Source organism: Mus pahari, chromosome 3, assembly GCF_900095145.1.
Source record: "Mus pahari chromosome 3, PAHARI_EIJ_v1.1, whole genome shotgun sequence".
In the NCBI taxonomy this organism is placed as follows: domain Eukaryota; kingdom Metazoa; phylum Chordata; class Mammalia; order Rodentia; family Muridae; genus Mus; species Mus pahari.
In genome coordinates, this window is record NC_034592.1 from 88,242,625 (window position 1) to 88,247,944 (window position 5,320).

Sequence of the window (5,320 nt, forward strand, 5' to 3'; positions counted from 1 at the left end):
GAGAGAGAGAGAGAGAGAGAGAGAGAGAGAGAGAGAGAGAGAGAGATTGGGGTTCCGTCACTTCTTATATGTAGGAGGAGCTTAGCAGAGCAGGCCCAGGTGCAATGCTGGCACATGTGCGACTGAGACTTCCTCCCTGAGCCAAGGTAGAATCTGCCAGCACAGCTAGAGACAGGTGATACTGGACCAGGCCATAGAGGGAGCCATTGAGAAAAAGACAGCACCATCATCTGTCTACTAGAGAGCCAATGAGATGCTGGGGGCGGGTTTGCCCAGTTCCTGTAATAAGCTAGTCTGTTTTTGCCACTTACCCAACTCCTAGAATCTGTGTCGTTGACTCTTCACCTTCTTACTCCCACTCCCAAGGGTCTTGGTCGGGGTCCCAAGCAACACTTTTAAAGGCCTTTCTCCAGTGATCTGAATATAACCCTTCCCCAACTAGGCCTCACCTCTTAAAGACTCTATCACGTATCAATAGTACCATGGCTTGGGGGACAGTTCCAACCTAAACTACAGCAGAAAGCCTTGTCCTAGGTCAGCAATCCAGAAAAGCACCCACTCTCTTCATACCCAGTTACAGGTAACTTTGTACAGACTGAGTCATGTAGAAAGATCGTTCTGATTTATTTGAGGATGGAGGCTTGACAATTAAAATCTAACTCCAAGGAGGAACAAAGCGCATGGCTGACCTATCAGACAACCAAGAGCAATGGATGGAGCCCTGCTCGAGAGCAATGGATGATCACTGTCTAAGCTCCCTGCCACAAAGAGAGCAAGAGACATTGAGATCACTTTCCTTATTTCAGTATGTGAGAATACTGAAGCCCAGAGAGGTCAACGGATGTGTCAAAAATCACACAGCTGATGTAATTCAGAGCTGGGGGGCGGGCAGTACAGAGGACATGGCTTTCAACCTGAGGTTTGTTCTTAACTGATCCTTCACAGCTGCTTGGCCTCAGCTACGTTAACATCTCCGGCCTCCTGTCCCATTAGGCACAGAAGAGAATAGAATCGCGCCCTGATTTCAAAGCTGTTCACATGTATGTGTGTGTATGTACTGTGTGACTGCATGCCCCAGGTATGCAGGTGCCCAGTGAAGTCAGAAGTGGGCATCGGTTCCTCTGGAGTTGGGGTTCTAGGTGGTTGTGAGATACCTGATGTGGGTGCTGGGGATTGAACCCAGGTCCTCTGGAAGAGCATCAGTCACTCCTAACCACCGAGTTCTCTCTCCAGCTCCTCAAAGCTGTTCTCAAGCTTTCTAGCTGAATCTGAAATAAGGGGGTGAGGGGGGATGGAACCTTCAGGAGGCAGGGCTTAGCCAAAGGAAGTAGTTTTCTGACAGTGGGTCCTTGGGGGTATCTTGCTCTAGTCTCCTCTTTCCCCAAAACACAGACCAGACTCTGAAGTCACGAGCTAGTTTTCCTTCTTCAGGCTGTTCCCTTAGGCATTTGGTCACAGTGACAGGATGATAACTAATGCAGTGGGCAGGGAGAGGCATTCTCCAGCTTTTTCTCTTCCCATGCAGTAGCCCTCCTGTAGATCCAGTGACTAGTGACATTCCTAAGTTTAATGGAGCATGCTTTGGTCAAAAATTAAGAGCTCTGCTCATTTTCATGGGCAGGGCTCAGGGTCGAGCAAGAGCAAAGAGCCTTGTGTCAGTATAGCACAGTGACCCTGCCTTCAAGGATCCTGAGATTGTCAGGATGCACGATAGACAGTAACCATACCCTCCAATTCCTTACCCACCTGGCCTGATGGAAGCTCAGGACAGATTCAAATTTTATTTGGAGAAATATGAGCAATGTGATATATTGTGAATCCAGGTGCGGTGGCTGTGGTGGCTATAAACATGCCTGATATGTTGGCATGGTTTATTATTAAAAGTTTGGGAGAGGACTCTTCTGTTTTTAAGGGGGAAGGAGGAACACATGCTTGTCAAACCCACTTCCTTGCCTCCCTTACTAGGCCACTGACAGGAATAGAAAAAGCTCCCCCTAAATCGAGTCAGCTTCCTTATGAGAAGAACATATACCACGTGTGTAGATATTTGCATTTTCATTGGAGCTGGAAGGACATCCCTACAGTTCCCATTTAATCAGAGGATGGAAATCAAGTGGGTGTCAGTGTTAGGCAGCAATAGGTTTTCACCCCTTCCTGCCATTAAGAGCTGCTCACATGGCCCCTGGGTCCAGGGACTCCACAACTGGGGATTCAAATGTCTGCAGATGGAATGTCCTAAAAAAGAAAACTGAAGTCTATACTCAGCACACATAGACATTTCTTATAATTATTCCCCAAATAAGGGAGATGAGAGCTATTCACATAGTGTCTGGGTTATGTCTTTCTAAATGACCTAGAGGTGACATAGGAGCAAATGTGTAGGGCACATTTGCAAATGAGGCCCACGAGGAACTTGGGTACTGAGTATTGAGGAGTTTTGCTGCCTTCTGAGGGGACTTGAATCTGTCCCCTGTGGACATCAAGGAGTGACTGTTAGAAATTGGACAAACCTATTTCCTAACTGAGTACTTGGAGCTAATGATAGCAATACCATAGGAGGGTTGACGTGTTAGGAGAGATCATGTCTACACAGCACTTAGACTGGTTTGCATTCAACAATGGCGACTCAATAGATGACAAGTGTTATTATTATTATTACTGTTAATTCTGTAAAGAGTCTGGTGGGCAAAGTGCTTCAACCTTGATGCCTTTTTAAGAATCCTTACTCTCTCACCAGCAGGGAAGTTGTAGGATGTTTTCATTTCACTTAGCATAGACCCATTATGGCTGCTGGCAAAATTGGATTGGTCATTAGGTGTCGAGTCCAATTTCTTTATAGATTCAGGAGGTAAAATATGATCAAAGCTTCCCAAACTGCACTGCAGAAATTCCAAGATGCCTTTCCCATGATGTAAATGCCACGAGGCTGGCCCTGGCTCATTAGGAACACCAGCTCCCAATTAACCCCCTGGCAGAGTTGGGAGCACTTTCTCTTTTTTGCAAGACACAAGGTAATCATGGTTATCTTGCTAAATCACTGTGTTTTTTTCCTCATTGATTTTCACATTATCACAGCACAGCGGCCTCTTCAAGGTCTTGAGTTGAGCATCATCACCTCCACTGCATCCTGTTGGCTTTCTTCTCCTTTTGTGGAGACAGGAATCTTGTGCACTTGACAGAGATGGAAGCCTTGACAATGGAGAGATGCTTTTTAGTGTGTTCTGCTTTGATGGCTTGCCCTCAGGCTGGTTTATGTTTCAGTCTTTACTCCTATGAAGTGCACCCATTTTCTAATGGATTTGCCCTGCTCAGAATAGGTGCCAACTCCTCATTTCAACCAACAGCTGCCTGAGTGTTCGAGTGTCCCACAATGTTTTTAAATGGCTTTACTGAGCTAGGTGTAAGGGCTATGGCAACATCTCACTTGTCACCAATCAGAAGATTTGTCTCGATCATCTAAAGCTTTCTCTCTGAAGCCCAGAGATTACCGTGGGTTCTTAGAATCAGCTTCCAGGCAGCCAGCGGAGAGACTTGCCATCAAACGAAAGCAAAGTTTGCTTAGGACTCTGGGATGGGGCATCGAGGGTGGGTCTTAAACTGGCTTAATAGAGCAGAAGGAGATGTGGGTTCAGAAAGCTGAAAAGAGTCATAGACTATAGGCCCAACAAAGCAGAACTATTTGGATAATACTAATACTGTCAAGTAATTTAATGTGCTGGCACCATGCCAAGCAGTCTACTAATTATTAACCAACAAGTCTAGGGTCTTTGCTAGATGCAAGACCTGTGCTAATGATTTCTCAGGAACGAATCTTATCACCACCACTATATGCAAACTCTGAGTCTCAGAACTGCGTCCTAGGATCATCTGGTTGGTGGGAGCCACTCCACTTTGTGCTGGGGGTCAAGTTGAGAGATCCTCATAAAGAGACTGAAAAAGAGTCAATGAGATGAGGTCGGTGGCAATCAATACAGAAAGGATAAGAGTGGACCTTTCCAAAGATCAACTTCCTAGGAGGAGTTAAGTGCAAAGTGTTAAGATTGGGGTGTTTTATAGATCTATGGAAGAAAGTTCTCTTCCCCAATGGGGCAGGCAGGTGCCAACTTCATTTGCATTATCAGAACACTGTGACCTTGGAAACTGTAATATGAATGATGACATGGGAAAGCATTCATAATGGCAGATATGTAAATCCATGTGAGATTTTCCCCATCTTTTCAGATCTGGACCTTTGGGAATGTGATTTGAGTGGTCTAGAGTTGATGACATTTCCCAGGAATGCAGGTCTTCTTGAATGTATCCATTAAAGTTCTCTGATGGCAATGGCAAATTTATATTCCTGAGACCTGAGCGTTGATTAAAAGTATATGTTTTAAATTATGTTAAGAAGACATATGGGTGGCAAATGAAACCATGGAAAGGCACCTAACACAGTATCATAGTAGGAATGCAAAAACAAAACAAAACAAAACAAAACAAAACATAATGAGACCTACCTCAAACACATTAGGATACCTACTGTCAAGAGTCTAGAAAGTAACAACATCAGTGAGATGTATAGAAATAAAAAAAAGATTCATTGTTGGAGAGAATGAAAAATGGTACACCATTGCAGAAAACAATGTCAGTCATTTTGTTTGAGTCAATTCTGTTTGCCTCAGTACTCAGTCTTATGGGTAGATACCCAAAATAATGAAAGCAAGAACTGGAAAAGATATGTGTGTGAGTATTGCTACAACCTACTGTGGCCCAAAGGTGAAGACAACTCAAGTCCTTACACATTGGCAGACAAAATGATAGAGTGTGGTATGTACACTTGAGTATTTTTGAGCACCGACATGACAACTCACAAATGTCTATAACTTAAGCTTCTAGGGGATGGGACACCCTCTGCTGTAAAATAGGAATAGTCTCACAGGTTCATTATACAGACTGCATAACATACAAGCAATGCCCAGTTCAGCATACTGCATAAGGATATAAACTCTTGTGTACTTAGGAAGAACTTCCTTCTTACCAGGAAGTAGCTTATTGTTCATATTTATTTATTTATTTACCAAGAGAAACTTAAAGCAACTTCCTGAAGTTCCAAAGCCAGAAAGTGGTTGAGGTGAGATTCTTGGTCAAGCCATGTGGCTCACAGCCTATGTTCTTAGCCACCAGGACACACAGGCCCTCCACACAGGACTCTTTGATATCTTTTGGACATTAAAGTTGAGATTCCATATACCCAGAAGATCTTCCAACTGGTAATAAGGACACATGCTCCACTATGTTCATAGCAGCCTTATTTATAATAGCCAGAAGCTGGAAAGAACCC

General features: G+C 44.1%; 1 protein-coding gene across 5 annotated transcripts in view; it reads right to left on the reverse strand.

Annotated features, from left to right (window-relative positions):
• The window catches only part of Kiaa1549l (KIAA1549 like), a 274,999-nt gene that overhangs the window by 14,807 nt on the left and 254,872 nt on the right, over positions 1 to 5,320 (reverse strand). The gene's annotated exons all lie outside the window — the stretch shown is intronic.